This window comes from Kryptolebias marmoratus, linkage group LG18 (assembly GCF_001649575.2).
Source record: "Kryptolebias marmoratus isolate JLee-2015 linkage group LG18, ASM164957v2, whole genome shotgun sequence".
NCBI classification, from domain to species: domain Eukaryota; kingdom Metazoa; phylum Chordata; class Actinopteri; order Cyprinodontiformes; family Rivulidae; genus Kryptolebias; species Kryptolebias marmoratus.
This window is the reverse complement of record NC_051447.1, coordinates 6,119,698-6,143,672: the sequence shown is the minus strand read 5'-3', so window position 1 is coordinate 6,143,672 and position 23,975 is coordinate 6,119,698. Positions and strand designations below refer to the sequence as shown.

The 23,975-nt window shown below is 37.7% G+C and overlaps 1 long non-coding RNA gene across 1 annotated transcript in view; it reads left to right on the top strand.

Annotated features, from left to right (window-relative positions):
* The window catches only part of LOC119617927, a 75,397-nt gene that overhangs the window by 44,170 nt on the left and 7,252 nt on the right, over positions 1–23,975 (top strand). Inside the window, exon 2 of the long non-coding RNA XR_005234389.1 lies at positions 5,089–5,229. This is a non-coding gene — a long non-coding RNA (uncharacterized LOC119617927). The remainder of the gene's footprint in view (positions 1–5,088; positions 5,230–23,975) is intronic.

The following is a 23,975-nucleotide window of genomic DNA, read 5'->3' as shown; positions in this document are numbered from 1 at the left end:
CCCCCCCCCCCCGCTGTATAAGAAAAAGTTGAGGGGTGAATTTGGTTCAGTTCTTCTATATATGAGCTTTATAAAGACGTTTTTGTGCCTTTATAATTCTGTATTTATTCTTGTAATATGAATTAACTGTAAATCATTAATTTATATTTACTGAGTTTATGTATATGTGCTTTAAAAGAGACAACTATTTTATTTCCCCAAATATGTGCTAGTTACTAAAGTTTTCTGGATTTACTGTGGTATTATGCTACTATTCTTTATATTTTTATAAAAGCATCTAACATAATCTTACCAAAACAGTTTTTCTTGGGAGCAGGTAACTGTCACACAATCAAGACCTAAAAGAGCTACCATAGTTTCCACACTATTTTCTGAACCAACTGTTTTGACAGTCCAATAGGTGTCTGCTGTCATGTGCCACCTACTACAGTGTATATGAAACTTTTTTGACAGCAAGGACAGGTAGTCTCACTGCCCTAGTCTTAACTTTACTGTGCAAAAGTAGCGACTCACTCAGAGACAGCAGCGGTCTTCACTATTCTGCAGCAACAATGTCGTCATTATTAAAGTTGGACAACTGTTTGTAGTTTTAAACCAAAATCAGAGAGAGACCTCCAAAGCACTTTCGGACACCTCGGTTTCTGGCACCAAACATGGAAAAGGTTTCCTTGGCCAAGGTTAGCCCTGGGAATTTTCCATCACTGCCTTGGAAACTTCAACGTGAGGTCTAGTGGAGGAGAGAAATCCAGTGTCACATCCCAAAAATTAGATTTCTACTTAAATTTGCCCTAGACGATGTTGTTCAGAAGGATTTGTTTTATGTGACTAAAATTTAGGCTTGCATTTGAGTAAAATTTCAAAATGCACACTAAGCTAAATTTGTTTCAAAGGTTTTTCACACTTTGTCAAGTTTACAACTAAGAAATTAGACAGATTGCCTTTAAAATAAAGTACTGTTTACTTTTTATTATCAGCCATGTACTTGCTCCTGTTTGTTTGTCTGTCAGCAAAATATCTCATGAACCACCAAAAGGGTTTTAACGAAATTTAGTTTTCTGCTTTGAATTGAAAAGCTTTAGAAGACAATCTAAAGTCAAAACTCAGAACTCAGGGACAGCTTCTTTGTAAGTTTTCTGATGTCTTATAGCAGAGTCTTATAGCAAAGTCATTCAAACTATGCATACTGTATTTGGGTCACATGCAAGTTAGCCTGTCACTGTCCTTACTCGTTCTAAACAGTAATGAGAAGCCACAAAATCAGAACTTAAATGAAACTTAAATGAAACTTGTCGAAACTACGTACCTCTAAGAAAATGAAGTGAAGCTATAACCAATATATTCCTGCTGAAAACAAACTCTTATGTGGTGCTTGAGCCTTCAAGACAATGATCAAGCTTGATATATAAGGTGGACCATGATGTATGGATTCAATAAGCAATTGTGTTGCCAATACTCCCCCCCTCCCCCATTTCTCATTATTTACAGTGAGACTCAGCAGCATCTGAGACTCGATGCTGATGAAATGTAATGTTCATGTCTCTCCAACTGACTGACACCTTGAAGCTAATAGTCTCCCTCTGCTCTCCCACTTCTTTTATCTTTGTTTGTTTGTGGACAGACATAATAATAGACATGGAAATGCTGCTAAAATGAACAAAAATAGCACGCAGCTGATCCGTATTCATAATCTATTTGATATTTTGCAACAACAGGTAACATTTCCAGAAACCACTGTTTAGAAGGATAAATAAATCAGACTCAAACTTCCTAACATTTTTGAGAAATGGTTAAAAACAGTTTCCTATTTTCTATTTAATTCATTTTGCTTGCATGAGTTATGTTACTGGAGAACATTATTCTGCAAAGTCCAGTGCATTTGACCTAAGAGCACTCACAGGGTGTGTTGAAACTCCTTCTTCTGCCAGAAGTCAATACTTTAGTTTTTTAAGTGAATATGTACAAGGGTCATTCTTCAAAAAATAAATTTAAAGCACTAAAATGTCACAAGTGCCAATAACTTACAAAAATGTGAATATACATTAAGTCTTTACTAAATTTTATTTGTTATTAAAGATTGAATATTTTTGCCTTAACAGTTTAGATATAACAGTCAGGAGTGCAGATGACTACAAACAGAGACATGACCCAGACTTCCATTTGTCTGTTTGCTCAGCTGACGCTGTCAGTATTTGAGCTTGAAGTCCTTTCTTTATGAGTCCTGAGTGATTTAGCCCTGAGAAGCAGAGTGCTCTCTTAGAGCAGTCAGAGCCACTCAGCACTCAGCCGCAGAAAACAGGATGGGACTTCAGAGTGTTGCCTCCAAATCTCATATATCCAAACATTCCTTTGCTTTCTTTGATTTTAACTCTTTATCAAGACATTCTGTAAACCTTGAACCCTAATACACAGCTTTAGGTGTTTGGAAACTCTGTAAGAAACAAATCCCTTAGACTGAAAGTGCAAACACTCCGAAAGCCAGGTAATTCAAAAACATGTATCCATTGAGTGTGTTTTAAAGTTTGCAACCTGGATTTAATACATTTCCAAATAAATGTAACGATAGCTCAACCAAAAAATAATTTTATTCAAACAAGTAAAATAAAATACACTTGGTTTATAATTTCATGTCTAGTAGTTAAATTGAAGACAGAATAGTTTTTTCATTATTGAAGCGGCTGTCAGTTAAAAAAAGGGAAAAAAAATAGAACAATTTAGTCTTTTTTTCTGGAACAATTTTAAAAGAAATTGATGGCTTGGGGGTTTGGCACCACATTGTTGCTTTTTGTCTCAATTCTACCAACTGCACTACATTATCTACCTCTTTGTTGCACTTGGTGAGCTTGATGTGAGACCAGGGTTGAATAATTCTGCGAATTGTTGAAGTTGGAAACTTACAGGTACTTGTAGATGTCCTGGACATCTACAAGTACCTGTAGACACCTAGACACAGTAGACATCTACAGGTTTGGCCTGGGCCTTGTGTTAGGAGGGAGCCGACCAAGCTGTTATGCAAACAAAATTGATGCAATTTTATCACGCAACCACGGGAATGAGAGTCGACCTTGTGACTTCTAATGGAGTATGGAAAGGCCTTGAGTGTCCTGTTGTTTTACAGTTTCAAGCACTCCAGTATCCACATGTGGAGCATTGAGTCATAAACTTTCCTCAAGTCAAACCAGACAGTGCACAGATTTGTGTGTCTCTCAAGCTACAGTTCTGTTGACTAGTAACTGGTGCTTGGCTCACCTGGTGTTGGTGCCAATTCCCTTCTGTGCCTCGTTCAGGTACTGACCCATGTGCCTATTCATCTTAGCCGCTATGATGCCTGACAGGAGCTTCCATATTGTACAGAGGCAGGTGAGTGGCCAGTAGTTGGATGGATCTGCAGGTGATTGCCCCTGTCTGTGGGTCTTTCATGATCAATACTGCCCAGCCTTGGGTCAACCACTCAGGGTGGGTCCCTTCTAGATTTCTGCTAGGTGTTCATGGAGAGCAGCCAATTTCTTCAGGTGTGGATCATGCCAGGCCCCAGTGCAGTCCAGCTTTTTATTTGTGAGACTGTCTTGGCTGTCTGCCACTGTGATAGATACTGGTTCTTGTTCTGGGAGATTATTGTGTTCAGATCTTAGATCCTGTTGCCATGGGGCTTTATCATTATGTGATGCCTCCTCCTTCTGAATACTTCCCCAGTATTGCTCAGTCTCAGCTCTGGGTGGATCTACTCTCTTGTTATTCCCCTGCCATTGAGAGTTAACCCTGTCTGTTCTCCTGGTTTCTGCTTCTTGGGTGTAGCAAGAGCTTTGAGGCAGTTTGGCAGTCTTTAGATCCTCGGGTATGGACAAGTAGTGGTATTTCTGTGGTGGATTCTTTTTCACTGCACCTTTCTGTTACTCTAACAGCTGGCTGATTTCTCTCCAAGTTGTGTTGATCTTAGCTTCCAGCCTTCTCCTCCATGGGGGAAGATACTCCTTATTGCTTGTAGACTTGATCTTACAGGCAAGTATGTCAAGGATTACTGTTGCTGTGGTGTATACCATCAAACAGGTCTCTGTAATGGTAGCAGTGTTGCATTCACATCTTTTAGCAGACTTTCAGAGGCAAGGGGTGCAGGTCATAGGTATCTAGGTTGGTCACAATGTTTCTTCTCAGGTCAGCTGCCCTCGTATTCAGTTCCTCATGGCTCATCAATGGGGCTTGGTACCCATACATGAATGACGGGGATGATGGTATCTACCTCCTGACCTGTCATTCTGACACCCCTTTGCTGTAGTATCGTTGTTGTAGCTCATCAATCTCTAGGTGTGATAGCTGGTTTTGCTCTTAAATGTTGGAACGCTGGGTTTCAATTTGTTTTGTAGTCAGTTTGGATGATGGGGTATCTGTTTCTATGATTCCTACATCCTTTCCATTAAGCCCTTCTCTCTAGGCTCATATAGTAGTATTCCAACAGTTTTGAGTTCTCTGCCCTTGTCCATGAATGTCTTGTTCCAGTAGCCCATTTCTCATCAAAATGTCCTGGTTCCCTAACATCTGACACAAAACTTGTTAATCCGAGAGAGAGAATTAGATTGTGCATACTATTATGGTTTGACCAAAATTGCTATAACGCCATCATTTCTCAACATAAAATGATCTTAGTTCAAAACTATGGCACGAAAGGTGGTGTGTGATATGCATTCCTTAAAGGAATGCTAAGCCTTTAATTGTTTTGGGGTTTTGGTTTTTGTTTTATTATTTTAATCAGTGTCAGTTTTTTAGTCTGATGTTTTTCTTAGTATCTCCATGTTGTTTTTCATTATTTATTTATTTATTTTTGGGCTAGCTCACTTTTTCTATTTGTTTGCTATAGTTACTTTTTGTCTTACTTTCAGAATGCATCTATAGTTCACAAGTTAATTACATTTACTAATTCTATTTGCTTTTTTTATTCTCTTAAACAGATTATCAGTATTGTTATGCATGTTTTTGATAGAAAGCTTTTCTGGCTTCTTTAGAAATTCCTATTTATAGACTGCTTGTAACCACTGTGCTTTCTCACTTGGTTAGGAGAGTTAAAAAAGATTTTCTCCTTGTTTTTCTGCATCACAGAAACAGGCGAGGCAGGAGGGAGCAGTGTGAGGAACACACTCAGTGACACATGTGACAAGATTCAGCAACAGTGAGCTTTCTTCCCTGCTCTGCAGCAGGACGACAGCACTTACCCATCAGCTAATGGCCCTCGGGTCAAAGGTGACACCCTCTCACATCTTCACTGTGCCCTTTTTCTCTGACCTCGTCTCATGATCGTTGGGGTAATGCCACATGACCCCACTGGCATTAACTCTACACATAGTTGTGCCAGTTTCTTCACACACACACATAAGAGATGCTGAGATATATGCAAGCTGTCGTATGGAGGCACATTCAGTAAATGGTAGCCACCCTCCCACCTCATTTTATATCAAACATTCATGCACACCTTTATATAACATCCACACAGACCCACAGTGCATTTTTCCACTTCATGTATGCATGATAGAGAGATAATACCGAAAGGTCAATTCCATTAGACAATCAACCTTTTAATGTCATATAGTCTGAAAGAGCAACTGTGATCTTCTTGTCCCGGCTATAGATCACACAGCAGCAGTCGGTCCACACCTTAGAGTAGTGGGAGTACTGGGAATGGGATAGATAATTACATTAGTCTAATAACAATGGATTTGTGACACAAAATCATCAAAAATTACAATCAATTTAATACATTAATGCCACAGTTTTGGTTTACTATGTGGAAGTGGAGAAATTCTAAATCCTATCCTTTTAAATAAATGTTGCATGTATGATGTTTAAGTGGCTTAATTAGCGTATATCAAAATCAACAAGTATTCAAAATATACTGAGGTCATTTAGTAGCTCAGCCAAAGAGGTTATTTTTTCAGTACTGCTTGGCTGGTTGGTTTGTCTGTCTGTGTTTGATAGCAAGATCACTTAAAAACTAATGAACAGATTTTGATGATATTGTTAGTTAACAACAAAGGTAAGGTATATATTCTGCAGGATGTCATAAGTGTGCTGCTAAGATGAAAAGTGGTCTATAACAAAGTGGATGTAATCCTGGTTTCTGGTAATTGATGGTAATTTTAGGCTTTGACTTGTTGGTTTCTCCTAATTTTCCAGAGCCAGCAAAAACAAAGACACATGTGCAGTTTTTTGTTTGTTTTGTTTTGTTTTTAGTATTAATTTAAGTTTTTCTTTGTTTATTCTAAACATTTTCAATTTAAAGCAGAAAACTGAAAGAACTTCTGTAGAACATTTAAAAGTAGCACTACTTGAAGGACTGCATGTAGGACTGTTTGGCTGTGCATGCCAAAGTTTCAAAAAATCTTGTGCAATTTGTTAATGGTTGAAGTATATTTTGGGGATAACTCTGAGCTACTGCCACCCCAAATTTTAGCTTAATGTCTCCAAAAAATAACTGATGTTTAGCCATTTATGTAGCCAAGTTTGCGTCTTGAATTGCTGACACACAAGTTAATCATTTGGAGATGTGCATTGAATAATTATTTGATAAGGGTTCCATTCAAATCTCTCCAGTGGTTTATGAACTATTTTGCCAGCAGAGACATGCACACACACGCATATATATTGAAATTAAAACATAATTTAATGGAACTATGTAAACCTTAATTTAAAAAAAAAAAAGATTTTTATGAACACTAATTTGAAACTAAATTGCCACTGCAAATTTAATGCAAACCAAACTAGAATTGCAAAACAATGATAAAATAAATGAACTTGATCAGGAAAAAACAAACTAAAATTAAACTAAAAACCAGGCTAAACAGGTAAGTTTGCTTTTAAAAACATCAATATTCTCAGCTGTCCCAGCATTTATTTATTTATTTTAAGAATCCACACCAACATATCTTAGATCACAAGTCTTCAGTTTGTACTCGACTACTATAGCTGTACTCCTCCCTGATTTTGGTTGCTGCTGTTAGTTTTGGATATTATCTTCAGTTTTTACAAATGACTTTGAAGCATAATATAAAAGTTAAATGTTTGCAGTTGAATATGAAGCAGCCAAAATAATTATCAGCACCTCTTAGCTTGACTCCATGGTCCTCAACCAGACAAGAATGGATTTCCAACTCTGGGTTGGGAATTAGCTACTGTCCCAAGTGAAGTGAAGGAGTTCAAGTATATCTCTCTGAAACCATGTTCTAAGCTTCCAAAAATCCTTTTAGGGTTCCCACAGAAATCTTTCTGACTGCTCAGAGCCAAACAATAGCCTAAATAGTGCAAAAAGGTCTCTAATTTAATACCACAGGCATCACACAAACCATTGTCATGGAGTCCCATTACCATTTTGTGGCAATTGAGCAGGTTATGCCCAGATAGAGCTCCGACCAGTGTACTTTTCCTTTGCAAGGCAATGAGAGCGTTTTCGAACCTGGGGTTTGGGCCTTTAATCAGTTCCCATGGGATAAGATGAGGAGTTTGGCTAATTAGGAGTTTAGAGTCATTGTTCCTCTGCATCAAAAGAAGCCAGTTGGTTTGGGCATCTGGTAAGGATGTTATCTAGATACCTTTTATTGGAGGTGTTTCTGGCATGTCCCACTATGAGGAGACCTTGAGGCAGATCTAGGATTCTGTGGAGAGGTGATATTTCACAGCTGGCCTGGGAACAACTTAAAGTGGATGAGCTGAAGGAGGTTGCTTGGGAGAAGGTCCTGGGATATTTGGTTAAGCTGTTTCTCCCACAATCTGGTCTCAGATGAGTAGTGAAAGGATGGGTGGATCAAATACATGTTACTTAGGAGGTTTAAAATCATTGTAAGAATACAATACTCGTCAATGTTTTGTTGTATATTTTCACTGTGACTATATAAAGAAAGCCTGTTAAAATTTCTTGGTAGCCAATATGTTGCTATTGCTAATAATTGCGTAGCCATCTGAATGGCCTCAATTGGCTGCCCTCAGACTAAATTTTATGAAGCTAATCTCTCTCAAATATGGAGACCAATACACATCTATATAAATACACTCACACACAATATACAGACAGTTGTATTGCACAAAAACGCACCAACAAACCCAGGTGTTTTCTCTGCATGCCCACCACATTGTCTGAATGTTAATTACATGCAGAAGGCATCTGGGCCCGTCTATTACTAATCCTCTTTTAATTATATGTATCCTCACAATGACACAAGGTTTACAATGGTGATTACAGCTGTATTAGACATAGTGCAAAATATGGAAGGGGACGTTGAGGGTAATGGCAATCACGATAAGGAAAATAAGAGTTCTTGTTTGTACACAGCATAGCATAGGGGTAGTGATGGTGTTTTATTTGTGTCTACATGTGTCTACTTTAGACACAAATATCTTTTTAATCTATTTCCCGAAAATATTTAGTTTCCGGGACTTGATTTAAAGCTTTTACAGAACTGGCCAAAAGACTTAACATAAAAAAGTATTTATTTTATTTTTTTTTTTTCAAGGAGCCAGACTTTTCAGTCATCTTTTAAAATCTTGCGCATTGTGTTTTCAGGCTTTTTAAGTCTTTTCAAAATGCTCCTGAACTCAAGAGATGAACCTGTGTTTTGTCAACACACAACGGACAACTTAGCAGTTTTAAATGGGATCTTTAGAACTGTTACCAGCAGCCTGTCACAAAGACAGAATTTACTCCTATTTTTTCAGTCTACTCAATGAAATATACCACAGATGAAGTTTGACAGACATAAAACTACATTTTGGCTCCAACAATGCGACTCAGAGTTATTAAGTGAAAACTTGGCGTACAGTAGATGATCAACTGAAGGACAATAGATTGCTCAAGCCTTGTCAGGTTGTTGATCTTGTTCTTTTTTTTTCCCCTACCTGTTTTTTACATACATTTTCAGATACTATTCACCTGCTACTTTAGGTCTGACACTTCTTTCATCCTCCATTTGTATAGTTTTCTCCTCTTTATATTCACACACTGCACAATATGCAGGTCTAATACAAGGGCTGGTTTGAAAATTAGTGGAAAAACAGTCAAAGCCTAAAGAAATCCTTTTGAAAAATCTTCACAAATCCTGAAGAATTTTTTATGAAGACCTCTTTTAAAAAAAAATGTAAAAATCAAGCTGCTTGAAAGCCAAGTTTTTAAAAAGAAAATGCTAGTTTAAACCTGTTGCACAGTACTGCAGTGAAAACCCACTTTGACTTAAAGCAGTAGATAAGCATATCATGATTGTTTTATTCAACAATCTGATGCTTTCAAAAGCAGTGAGTGTTCCGAAGCAATAAACTTTCAGGTGTTTCAGTGATTAGAAATATGATAAACTGCTCCTTGAAACTGAAAGATGATTTATAATCTCGTGATAGACACAAGTATCCTCTTATTTCTCATTTTATGGCAAATATTCAGCTTCAGATTTGGCACTGCAGATCTAGTCACATGTTCTCTATGCATATCCAGCCCTCCGTGATTATAACAACTCTCCAATCCTCTGCTGTCCACCCACTCGGGGTCTCTGCAGAGTTCTCCTGGATTTTACAATATGCTTCACATGTAGGATTTTGTTTTCTTCCTCTGACGTACTGCATTGCAATATATCCTGTTAAATATGGACTCAGTGTTGGCTCTGCTCAATAACATGCATTCAGTTCTTTGCCAGTGAGAGCCACTTAGGAATGTGCCTAATGCTGGCAAGCAGCTGTAGACAAAACATCTGCTGCTCACCTCATCCCAATCCGAACAATGCCTTAGAATGAGAGCCACGAGGAAACAGCAAAACATATAGCTGCTCTGCTTGTGTAATAATATCAAGGCCATAAAAAGGACAGTGATTCAAAAGATGCAAACACCTTTCAAATGTTTTGTGCAGTGTATGTGTTCCTGTGAGCCTTTATAACAGAGATGCTCAGGAACCAGAGGTTTTCCCATGGTAGGAAAAGTGACTGTATGAACACAAACATGCACACCTCCTCTGTTTTAAAGTGTCCCATGGGACTTTTTCTCACCATGTAGGAGGAAACCATGAATAAAACGCCCATTTGACCCTTGTTGCAATAAAGCCCGTCTTTGTTGGGCCTCACAGGACCCTCTTTATTCCTCCTCTGTCACCCCACCTCCCCTCTCTCTTAGATGAAATCTTGCCCTTTTGTTTTCCCCTTCATCCTGTCATGGCAGAACTCTCATGTGCTATTCATGAGGTTCTGCGAGTTTTCTCCTCCGGAAACATGCAGTGGACAGTACATTGGTGCCCCACCTCATAGCATTGACCTTAGAACCCAAGCAACGTTGACCCCTGATCTTTAGACAGAGCTGACTAACATCCTCAGCAATGCTCATTAATCACAGAGCCTTGTGTGTCCTCCTAAATAATAGATTTATCGGCCAAGATGAGCCGCTATCTGGAGAAGGGAAGGAGAAATTTGAGGGTGGAGCTTGTTTGTGTCAAAGTCCGCTTTCTTTAGCAGATTTTTCTGAAGATTGCTTCTGGCCTCGACGTCTGTATCCCAGCACAGGACAATAGTCTCCTTTTTGTGTGGTATGTGTGTTGTCTAAGTCCAGTGTGTGTATGTCTGTAACAGAGGCTGCAGTATTCTTCCGTTGTCTCTTTTCTCATGCAGCAAAACACCAAGTTCACATGATGAGGTGTCAAATCAGGGTTGCGGACCAATAGCTCAGTTTGTTCGATAAATCAAATCAGTTGATGCAGTTTGCTGCATTTGTTTGGGTCCTGTGTCTTTGCATGTTGTTAAAGTTTAATTTACTACATGTATCTATCCACCCAACCAAGACGTTTAGTTTCAATTTATTTTTCTTACAAGTTTTTTTTTTTTTTTTTTTTTCTATATTCCCATGCATTTTCCCCCAAGACAAATGTCTGGTCCATAGTATCTATAGTGTCAACCTTGTTTCCTATGCATTCTGGTCTCTCCTGGTGATTTATATGTGTGCTTTTCTCCTACTCTTTGAACTAACATGTATCCTAATATGGCCAAATTCCCAACAAAGCTGCTCTTATTTGCTTTTTTCCCGCTGTTAAAAAGCAAAAAATGTTTTTAACTGACTATAAAATGGCTAATAAGTAAGCTTATTTGAGTATATTTGTACACAACACTGACCTGTTAGGGCTATTTTCTCCTGTCTAGTTTGCGTTTGGTCTTTAGTCATCATCACATACTGTGAAACTTCAAAGTTTGACTAAATGGGTTCAGTAGGAGCTCCGTGAACAAAGGTTTAAGCTCTTATCACAGTCAGCTCTGGTTTGTTGGCTGATCACTGAGCAATATGTCATGCCCTTCTCTCTGTTTGCTTCATCTCTCTCCCTGTCAAATAAAAGCTATAGTGGACAAATGGTCTAAAAAAAGGTTGTTTGTGAATAAACTTGATATTTGAATTGGTTGTATATATCATTTCTACTTTTATTTTTCATTGTTATGGATTTGAAATTATATACACTGTTGTCTGATAACAATATATACAATGTTTCCAATGTGCTGTTGGTGTCACATTAACTCGTACCATGCACCCTCTCCTAAATCTGATTACAATTTGCAGTTAAAACTTGTTCTTCTTTGACTTGACTAATTCTTTTTAGAACAAAATGCAGTTCTGAGTCTTCATTTTATATTATTATTATTTATTTTTTTCAGTTTTGTTGTGGGAAGGGCATCTAAATTATTTTAAAACTTGAGCTGATTCTTGGAGGTTACAATAGAAAAGCTGCTGGAGTTTGAGGAAAGTTTACATTTTGAACAAAAGTTCACCTGAGGGTGGAACCAGCAGTAAAAGTACACCCACATAGCTGTTGTTCACAAGCTGATATACATCCAGTTACATTCACAAACACATACTCTATAACCCAACTAAATCTATACCACACACACCAGATAAACATATTCTTGATCCAGCCTTGAGGCCATACTCCCTCACCCTTGACCTTGTCAGAGCTTCTCAACGGGGGCAACACTCTCCAGCTGAGAGCAGGGAGACAGAGAAGGGAGAAAGTGTTTACAGTGTTTGCATATTTCTGTATCAGTGTGTGTCTGTCTCCACCTCTCTGTTTTTATTCTTCACTCCACACTATCAGCCAAACTTGAACCAGATAAATTGTATCAGAATGCAGAAACAGCTGTCTGTTATCTCTGGATAACAGAAAGATTTAAGGGCATTCAAGATTTTAAGGAGTCAACTCCCTTCTGCTTTACTTGACTGCCACTTTAACTCAGTTTCTCAATCTTGTATATATCACCTCTCAACACCCACGCAAACTACGTACTTCTCACTCAGAGATACACATTCTACACAAGCACACATTAGCTAACATACATACCATCTCTTTTAAAATTCTCTGCATCTTTCTGTATTTTTGCAAGGAGGTTGCTTTGCTGGTAAATTTCCCTTTCACATTGGATAATGACCCTGCTACAATGTAAAAAACAATAATGAAAATTTGGCATAATGTGGATTGTCTTTTGTCTTGAAGGGGTCTTTAGATGAGTAAAAAGAACATTGGGCTTACCATTTTGCATGTTATATTCATGATTGGTTTTGAACGTAAACAAAACTGCCTTTGGTTGCAGTGATTTTAATAAATTAATTTTTTTTTTTTTTCTTTTATATCATGTATTTGAAGATGTTTTGTTTCCTGTCTGGGGAGCTTTCTCAATTCAAAACTGAAGAGTGTGGCATTTCAAGCTTTAAGCAGCATGAGATGCTCTGTTATGTAAGCTAAATTCACATGCAGAATAATATTAGTCCCCTCACAATAGAGAATCAATAGGGTCTTTGTTTGCCTGTCTCTTAACAAGATACTTTGGTCACATGAAGGAAGGTGTGATTTAGAGGGGAAATGACTGGATATCAGGCTTAATGCTCCATTTTAAATTTTAGTGAAAATGGTCTCAGATTTCAGCTTTCTGCTATAAATTGTTTTTGTCATTTGGCATAAATGGCTTCCTTCACCCCCTTCTCAAACCACCTGTCCTCCCTGTCCAAAATCTGAACAGTTTGGTCCTCAAAAGAGTGTCCCTTATCCTTGAGGTGTAGATGAAAAGCTGAGTTTTTAAATACAGTTTTTTTTTAACATTGTTGTTGGAGTGTATCAGGGTCCAGAGTGGACCATGGTTGGCGTATCTATGATAAAGGATCAAGAATTTGAAACAGGACTGATCACGTTTGCCTTATGTCTATGTTACGACTGTTATTGTGACAAGTTCCTGGAAACAACCTAGCTCGGACATGATAACCTATGGTGGTAGTTTTGTGCTGTCATGGTGTGATCTTAAAACATGCAGCTGCATCCTGACATGAACAAGAGTCATATCAGGGCAAAGACATAAGGTCTGGTGTGATTTTGGGCATTGGTGGTGGTGTTTTGAGAACATAATCTGACAGAGTGTGGCAACGAGGCAGGACACCATCTTGAGGAAGTAGAAAACCTATTCCAGTAGCATTTATGGACATTTTCAAATCCAGCCAAGTATTTGTAAGTAGTAGGAAGTGCAGTGGTGTCACCATTCATTATGATGGTGGGAGCTTAGACCTAAACTCCTAAATCAATTCCACCCATAGCTCCTTCCCTTTCTTTGCGTTCTCCTCCTCTTTGCTCTTTTCCCTGCAGTTGCATCTATAAACCACCATCTGTGCTAAGCAGGATCCCATGCTGCCCTGGGTCCTGCCCAGCTAGCTTTTCTGCTCCGCCATGGCAACAAAGGTCCAGCATGCTGTGTGGATGTGATGTGAGAGGGATTTCACATGCATGTTAAACAATATGCAGAGAATTTATGTACGACACTGTAGACAATGATTTTTTTGAATACAGGTGTAAATGCAACCAGGATTGGATTGGATTTTTTAATCAAAGTACCCTGAGACAGATACAGGCGTACAAATAATCATAGGACATTTAAGTTAAAATTATTAGGTTCTCTGTATAACATTTTGTGACAGGACCTTCAACATATTTTTTTTATTCAGAGTTTCACAGATTTAAACTGACACCGTCATATTTCTAAAGACTTGAAAACATTTCAACAGTCAAGAGGCACTTAAACTGTCCACTGAAACAAAGAGCAAACACCTGCTGAGAGAAATGCCTTTAAATGATGAACTGATTGGAAAAAAGCACTAACAAACTAAGGATTGTACCAAGAAAACAATGTTCGTGTCAGCTGTAGGAGCATTTGCGTTTAATTACTCATACTTTGTTAAAGCTGTGGGTTTATTTTCGATCAACACCAGTCAAAGTCTTGTGAAGAAAGAACTTGGCACCTCTGATTCAAAAGGCCTCAGCTGTGTTTTTATCCCCCCCTCCCCTTGGTCTCTCCTTCTTCTGTTATCCAGCTTTGTTCGTCCCTGTCTGGAGAACCCTTAAACCCAGGTGAAGAGAACATTGTTTCCACCTGTCTCTCCTCCCACACACGCTGACAGCACAGCGACCCAGGCTGCAGTTTGTTTACTCCGACAGAGCTCTGTTATTCTGCTCATTATTCTCACCTCCTCTCGTGCTTCTCTTTATCAGACTCGACACAGACATGACAACGAAGGTTGTGTAAGAGTTCATGTGCAAATTAATGCTCATTTTTTAAAGCAAAAAGGTCTTTGAGGGTATGTGTGTGCTTAGAGCTTCAGTGCAAAATAATTCATTTCTATCTTTTTTTTGTTTGGTTTTTGTTTTTTCTTTTTCAGATGAGTGTGACGCTAACATTTGGTTCTTGTGCTGGGCAGTAACATCAGTACTGATTGGTATTTTAGCTGACTATAGATATTTCGTGCAAGGATTCAATTTGGTGTAAATTAAACGTTTTTTTTATTTTTTTTAAGCAATATTATATCTAAATTGTACTTTAGATCACTTTGAATATTGAAAAAAGAACTTATGGAAGGATAATGGTGTACTATTTTATGTATGAAAATCTGACAGTGTATGAAAACTATGCAGTCTAGGAGTATAAGTGCTGTTTTAAAGTATAAATAAGTTATATTGTCAACTTTAAAGCCAATAAAATTTATCATCTTTCTATTGAAGTAAAACATAGACAGTATTTACATTGCGATATTCTGACATACATTTGTGACAACCTAAATTTGGCGAGAGACCTTTTTCGCAGAAACTAGAAACTCATAGACAATTTGACTCATTTCTGCTGTCATCCATGTTTTCAACATGGATGATCGTAAATGATCGTAATATTTTTAACTCCTTTACCAACTCCATTCTCAAAATAACTTATAGTCATTCATCTAAATGATATTTTATAAACCTTGCAGTTTTAAACAAAAAAACTTTAGGATGTTTTGTGAGCTCAAATAGCAGCAGCAGGAGGTAGGTGCAGTCTGGGATCACTTTTAGCAGGAATATTTTGATACTCCTGCTGAAATAACCATGTAAAGCAAAACTGATGGTTTTATAAAATAGCATTTACCCAAAATGCTATGAAATTTCTTAGATTGGAGCTATAATGACAGAAATTCACTTTAGCCTTCCTCTCCTTGGAGTCAGAAATAAACTTTCTCTAAAGTGGATCCACTATATCTAAATTTACTGGATTTCCTATAAATGTAAGAGTGTATAGTGTAATGCACATAATTTATTTTCTTAATTTTGCAAGCCTACAGTGTCATCCCAGTTGCTGGACAGTTTGTAAGGCCATCATGAGCCATTTAAAATGTGAAAGCAGCTTCATGTTCATGCAGTGAAGAATAGTGTATGCCACTTTTAATAAGCTTTCTTGTTTTTGTTGTTGGGGAAGAACTGTTTTATTGCATCCTCTTATTTTCACCAAAAAAAAAATTAATATAGGTCCTTTACATTTTTATCTTAAAACAGGAATTGTGCACTGCACTGTCCTCCACAGGATTGGTCAGAAACAGTGTCTGTTAAAATGTTCTGCATTCATAATTGCGTGTATTCTTATTGTAAAAGAACTTTTTTCTTTTACGTTTTGGACAATTTATTTGTAAATGTAAGAACTAACCCCTCATCAGTGGGGCAAATGATGATTTATACATGCTTGTCTTTTGGTAATAAATACTTCCCTTTTTTGTTTATTCTCCTGAGATGTAAATATCACCAGGTCTCAAATGATTAATATTTGATTCTATGTGTGTCACAAACAGCAATGGGCCCTGAGAATTGGACGGTTTTTATTTTGTTGTTTTTGTTTTGTTTTTTCCCCTGGGTATTTTTTTTTCCATTAGTGTGGGAGGGGTTTCCTCTAAATGCATACATGAAACCTGATTTAAATATAGGCAAACTACATTAACGCAAAGAGATGCTATTTGTGGTGCAGTTTGAGGCAAAAAATATTCCTTGAATCAGCTTTAAGATTTAAACAAACATTGCAACATTCTTATTTGAGTTCACAAAAGGAGCACAATTTGTTGATAAATCCTGGGTCAGATTGCAAGTTTTAATTATTATACTACAAGTAAGCAGTGTTTTATTTCTCTGTATTTGCTGAAACTGCATTGCATTTTCTAAAAGAAAAATGTTACATTGCAAGTAAACCACTAATCTTGACTTGTCTGTTTTTCTTTTAAAGATGTTAATTTTGTAAAACAATTAGAGACCAAATTCAGACATCTTGTTTGATCCCAACGTGTTGTTGTTCTGATTTATTTATTTTTAATCGGGTTTTGTTGTGGTTGCTATAGTTTTTGGCATTTGTGTGTTTATGTAGTTATTCTATGAAAAAATTAAGAGCAAACACCTGCTGATTACGTTACACAATATTCTAGATTCAAACTTGTTGGCACATTTCCCAGTGCATGTCATTAATATAACATAATTATGTCTGTTTTGTTTTCTGCTGATAAACATTCTGTAACGTAGCTTTCAGTGCACAGCTGATAAATCCTCAATTGGCTGTCTGCAGCTGGAACTCTTAACCTGAACTGATTCTAATGTGTCATTTTAATCAGATTCCACACAATTATGCATAGATGTGTTCATCATTGTCATTAATATTATAATTCTGTGTTTTAGCAATGAGTTCCCGTGCCTCGTGATTGCTTTTTTTTGCAGAGGCCGTTCCACTTTGCCAAGAACACAATCAAGGGGACCAAAAAACCTGACTTTTTCTTTTATTGTGAATATTGTAATAAGATGATTTTTGGCAGAGCACACCAGCTATTGGCAGGTTTGCTCATGAAAAAGTGCTTTCAGCTTTTAACTGCTCATATTAGTTGAGCATTAGTTTCACCATTACTTCCCTGACATGCTTCATATTATCTGGAGTTTGAACACACTGTTTGAGGGGGGCCGGGGGTCTTTAACAGACATTGGTATGGCCATAAGTCATTTCTGTCTGACAAGAGGAAAATCAAAACCCTCTGACAGTTGGCTTGGTAAAAAGGCCTCTGCTGCACACACGCTCTGGCTTGCTGTCACACACATTTCAGTGAGCAAGAACAACTTCTTCCCTTCTCATTTTCTCTCATTCTCAGCTGAGTCTATGAATGCTTGCCTGGCCATGTGAATGTCTGACTGTGTTTCTGGCTGTATGTGTGCATCTTCGCATTCATTGACCATGGGAGAGATTTGTGTTCAATCGTGCAGCTTTTGGACTTTTTTCTGTCTTGTCTCCACCAGTTCAGCACTAATGAGGCAGGTGACAGTGTGGGTCTGAGCGGTGGAAGAGAGCGTCAGCAGGCCTGCAGACTGCCGTCTGGCTCTGCATGACAACGTGGTGGGAAGGACATTGGTGAGAAGACTAAAGAGAAAGGAAAGATAGGACAGTTGATGTAGAAAGAAAGGGTATGATGTTGGCCATAAACACTGCCTTAAAATAGATTGTTTAAGCTTCTGAAGGCCATTAAGAATATTTTTGGACTTGAGTTGGGTCCTGCTGGCATCTGGTATATTTGCATTTGATTTATTTCATGCCAAATATTCCCCAGACATTCAGTGGAGGGGGCTGGGAAGTATTAAATACATCATGAATGAATGAAAAAATACCTTGTATTTTTGAGTAAAATTTTCTTCCTTTTAGGCCCCCCTTCACACTGTCTTCTTTGTGTTGTAAAAAATAAACCAGGACATGGATGATCTCTACAAAGTTTTGGTGACATCTTGAATGTCATATTAAGAATGCTGTGGGCTCCTCATTACTGGTGATGGAGCATGATGGGTTTGTAGGGGGATATGAGCATGCACAAAACATGTATGGCAAGGTTGTAGCGGTTTATTATCATGGTGACGGCAAATCAGGGTCCTGGGTGAAGCGTGGTGCCAACAGGTCTATGGTGAGTGCATCGATGTGGCTTCTTCATCAAGAATTTGAAGGACTGGCTATTCTGGCCTCATGCCTAGTGTACGACCCCACCACATTAAATGTGGCTGTAATCTTGTGCTATCGTGGTGCGACACTGGTGTGTCGTCATTAGAAACGTGTGGCTGTAGCTATCCAGTCATATTCTGATTATGTTCTGAGATTATTGAGAGCATAGTGGTTGATATTCAGTTTGAGGGATCTTGTAGGACTCTTTATATGCCAGATAACTCTTTGCCTCTGCCAAAATTCAAACCAAATCTCCTGTAAGTAGTTCAGCTTTTCAAACTTGGTTTTAAGGTGGTGTTCCAATGCCATACTGTAAACGCGTCACTTTATTCATGGCCATACGATGAAGCTCCACATATGTCCAGTGAAAAGATGTAAATTTTGTTTACAGTGTTTTCCAGAGTATTGCATATGCTTAACTTTATAAAACCAGTACCTGCCAGCACCCACATTGCTGGTATCGACCCATTGCAGGCAATTTTCTCAAAATAAAATTTGAACTACATCTGGGACTTGTGCCTAAGCATGTTGGGGAAAACCAATCAATAATAATCACTGAAGGTACAAGTCCCAGTTCACATCTCTGGAACATGTATTGTTGTTTTTCAGTGAGGTGTGTTGTCAGTGCTCATGTAAGAAGATAAAACAGTTTCAATGGCAAATTGCCAATTTAAAGCCCCAAAATCAGTATAATCAGGTTCCAATTATCTACATGTCTTGTAGGCATAAGGTCACATATCTAAAGCTGAATTTTGACACTTTTACTAGGTGGGACAAAAAGAGTTTTTCTTTGCCTAATATGAATTTATATCAAATTCTTCTTTGCTGGTTTCATAAATAAGAATCAGTTGCTAGCCACGTTTTTGTTTTTTTGTTTTTTAAATACTATGTTTGATAGGGATGCATTTCGTAGACCAAAGTAAAACAGTTTCTTTTCCTACATATTTAACCGGAACATCTAAATCTCAGTGTTTAACTATTAATTGAATACACACTTGATTTCTGGACAAGGCAATGTTGGAAAGTAAGTAAATGGGAGAGTAAACATCTTTGTACAGATTTTACTTACGAAAACAAGGCTTTGGCAGAAAGTCATAAGACTTTGATGACAGAGACGTTCGTCTTTTTTATATTTTGAATAGATTTACCTCAATTTATCTGTGGAACATCAGACATTTTTTGCCGTAATTAAGATTTGCGTAAATATAAGTCCATAAAGCCACCATCTAGCAATCCCAGCAACTAAAATAACATTCTTCCTAATTTGTTTAATTTTTAACAGCTATAACATTTTTCTCTGCTGGACAAGGGTTGGGAACCACCAGTCTAGACCAATAAAATCATCAGATCATTTTGAAGCTCTTGAGATGGAGAATTTAAAAATTCCCCATGGTGAGTCATTTTGCCAGCACAATTCACATATACTATATGTAGCAAGTGACTCGTAAAATATCAACTATTGCAAAAGAAGGATTTTTTTGGCCAGATTAGTATAGTAACAAATACTTCAGACTACATAGCATAACATTATTTCATTTTTTATTTTTCTAATTAAAACAATAACAAAAAAAATCTTCCAGGGGAAATATCTAAGAGTTAAAAATGAGAAAAATTGAAGATAAATTAAAGATAAATTATTTTAATATTAGGTGATCAGTCTTACATTAAACCATTTCCTAATATGTTACCTCAAAACCCACAAACCTAAAATTGCCCCAAAATGTATCTGGCTATATCTAGGAACAGGATGTAGAAATAACATGGGTGGTAAAAAGAAATGGATTGTCCAGACTTTGTAATGGTGGAATTGTACAGATGGGAATACTCATGATGTACAAGTCTTATCTGCAAAAAGACAGGTTTTAGTGCTGGAATGTATTCTCACTGACACTGCATGTACACACAAATACACACACTTTATCCACAAGTCTGGCTGTTCACATTCTCTGTTGGGTATCATTATTATCCTCATATCTATAAATATCAGTTTCCTTCCTCCCTTCTCTCCCTCCATCTCTGTTTGCTTTTTATTTCTGGGTCACCTGCTCATCTCAGCCCTGAGTGAGATATTCTAGCTGAGTTACATTCACAGTTTAATGGACATGAGGATGCACACACACACACACACACAGCCACATGCATGTACTTTGGAAACATTGTTCCCGTGATTCAATTCCATGGTGAATGGATTTTCACACTTAGTAAAAGATTACATAAATATTGTAAAGTACACAGAGTTTACCTCTCCTGCTGATTGACAGCTATATATGTGTGCACTTAGGCCTAATTTTCCACTGTCAGTCACAGCATGGAGGCTTCTTGCTTCCTAAAAGGTTTCAGAAAAGTTTCACGGAAAAGGGCATAAATTAATGTAGACAATTTCAAAGCTGTGGCCTTGTAATTTTGTCCCATTTTCTTTACTGGATCTTATAGCTGGAGGTAATTAGTGTTATTAAAGCCATGATGTGTCCCAAATGATAATACTTAGCTGAACCAGTGGGACCTGACAGGTGTTATGAAGCCCAATGTTTGCTTTATTCTAGAAAATGGTCTTTTTCAGATTTATTTTTTCTTATATCTATAGTTTAAGAGCAATCATGAAGTTTATAAAAGATGTATAAGCTTTTCATTTAAAAAAAAAAATTCTGGCTTTACGTGTAGATGTGGGATGAACTGCAACTAAAACTAAATTTGTAATTTCAATTAGGCTCATTAGTGTTAACGTGTGGTATGACTGCCATGTGTCCTGAAAGCCATCTGTCAGTAAAAGGACAACTATTTAAGGCAATTCTTAAGATTCAGCTATTTAGAGTGGGTTACACAGGAAGGTCTCCTCTAAAATTATACAGTGCTTAGTCTGCTTTACTGAAGTTAAGCTGCAAAGGCTTAGGTCTGTTGTATAAACCTTGCACAAAAGATAGGCTTGCAGTATTTGTTCATATTTCAGGATGCAAAAACTAATGAAAGTGCTGTACAAATGCGGAGGCAGAGCCATGAAAGTTTTGGCCAGTTTTGAAAATGTGCAGACCATCTCATAATATCTTGTTTGTCAAAGAGATTTCATGCAAAATAGGATGGTATTTGTGTACCGCTACAAAAATTCTGCTGCTAGAGATGAAGAGGTACAGATCATTGTGAATTTAGGTCATCAACTGAATCAATCAGTAGTAAGTGAAGAATACTAGCTAGTAAAAAGAGAGGACTGGGTCATGTCTGTACAATACTGAACATGATTAACATCAGAGAGGATTTGGAAGAACTCCAATCAGCTTGAAAATATGTGTATAATCCATTTGTGTGCTTCAGTTAACATATCAAGTAACAAGTCTGGAAATCATCCACCCAGAAAATTTTACTATATTGTATGTCTTGAAGTTAGACGGTTGAGTTTTAAGGTGGTATGACACCACAAGTCCTTTTGTTTGCCTGCCACAGAAGGCAAAAGAGCAGTGTTTTTGCTTATGTCTGTGTGTGCATTTGTCATTTGTGTTGGCAATATGTCAAAAGAAACCGCAAGAAAAATTTTAATGAAACTCTAAGTAATCATTAGATGTACATCTACAGCTGACCAAGTTTTGTAGTCGACTCCATTCAAGATGCCACCACAGCAAATCACCCTTAGCCCAAACAGAAACTGAAACTTATTCTAACTTTTTTTTTTTTTTAAGGAACTAAGATCATTTTATGTTTATGCTGTAGAAACATGATTAACTTTGCAAATGTTTTTTTCATCTTGTGTTCAGTACAAAGGTAAATGTTAGACATTACGTAACAACACAATCTTTGACCAAAGAAGCATTTTCTTCTAAAGTCTCTGAAAATGCTGTTGGATTTGCTGTTGTGGTACATAATGAACCACTGCTGTGAAGCAGCTGAAAAATTCAGGACAGTGAAATGGAAAGCTTTCACTCGGGACTATTTCGGTATCTCCAGAGGTGTGAAGTGAGAGGATAGAAGGCCCTATGATCACGAGATAAAAGCAGAACAACAGAATTAGCACTTCAAACAACAAGATAAAAACTATGCACACAAAAGAAAAAAAACATTAAATAAAACACACTTCATATCCGCCCAGGTCAGAGTAAACACAGCCTGCAGAGTCGGTGCCATTTTAATGGGAGATTAGTCTGGATGGGGAAAGAGTGTGAGGGGGGATGGATACAAGGAGGAGGACAAACATACACAACCTCTTGTGATGGTTTTGTGTGTGTATACATGTGCAGATGTGTTTACCTCTTGATTGCTCGTCTTTGGTATGTAGAGAGGGAGTGGTGGCAGGCACATGCATCTATATTTTTTCTGTTTTTTTCCCTTCTATTTTAACTCTAATAGGGATTGAATGGGATCACTTAGCCTCTAGAGCCACCATCAGATGTTTTTTTTTGTTTGTTTTACATGATTGTAACTGAGTAACTAAGAATGAGTGAGATTACAGTTAATGGCCTCTAGAAAAAGCATATAATAAATAAATTAGGCAAAATCTTTCAGATGGATTCAAAACACACTAGTTTAAGTAATTACAAAGTATAAAAAACCTGGCTCAAAGCATGCTGCACTGCACTTTTTGTGCACACTAAGGCCAAATACTAATTTCTTCAATGTGAAGTCAATAACTGCTACGCCCTTAATTCTCATCAGCCAGATTTTTTTCCGTACTGTTTTCTATGTTCCTGAGACACTTTTTTTGCACCCTCAAGAACATCTGTCAGCAGCACATTTTCAGAACAATACTATCACAATCACACATACTCGCTGGGTCCCACCCTGGCACGACTTACTCGGGTTGCATCAGGATGCTGCTACACACTAAAAGATTGCATCACGCTTGCACAATGCTACCGCCACATGTGGGCACGGCAGAGCTGTAATCTAGGCATGAGGCTGGAGTGGCCAGTCCTGCTTCAAATTCTTGACAACCAAGCCACACTGGTGCAGGCAAGCCCCACATTATAGAGATTTTGCCGCAATGATGATAGAACACCACAACCTCACAACAGAAGTTCTGGGCTTGCTCAAAACTCTCCACAACCATTCATGTTCTATCACATGTACTGGAAAGCCCACTGCATTCCTAATATGCTGCTAAAGACCTCACTGAGATTCCACAAAGTCAATTATCTTTTTGGTTCATGTTTTTTTTGTTTTTTTCTTGTCATATCAGGGTCATCATACAGTACGAAAAGGGCCTCAACCATTTCTTTGTAAAATGGGACATCTTTTCAAAAGGCAGATAGACCATTATCTATCATTTATTTGCCTTTATGTAAACATGCAACATCAGTATGTTTGTAAATTATCTGCAACAAGTTATCTGTCATGCAACAGGCATATTTAGGTAGGACAAGGGCTAAGGGGTAGAAGGAGGGGATTATTTGGGATTTGGTCTGAAATCCCTGAACAGTAACACCAAAAATATGGTGACATTTTTGGTCTCCAATAAATACTTTGACAGTTATTAGACAGGTAATGGTAAGAAAACTGGTACAGTACTTCAAGTTCTGTAAATAATAAATTGTTTTATTATACGATTAAGTTGGCTAACTTGTGAGTTTTCTAAAACATTTTTTGTTTTTTTTAATTTTCAGTGCATAGGCTTTGTTTATCCATCCATCCATCCATCCATCCATTCTCTTCCGCTTATCCAGGGTCGGGTCGCGGGGGCAGCAGCCTAAGCAGGGAGACCCAGACTTCCCTCTCCCCAG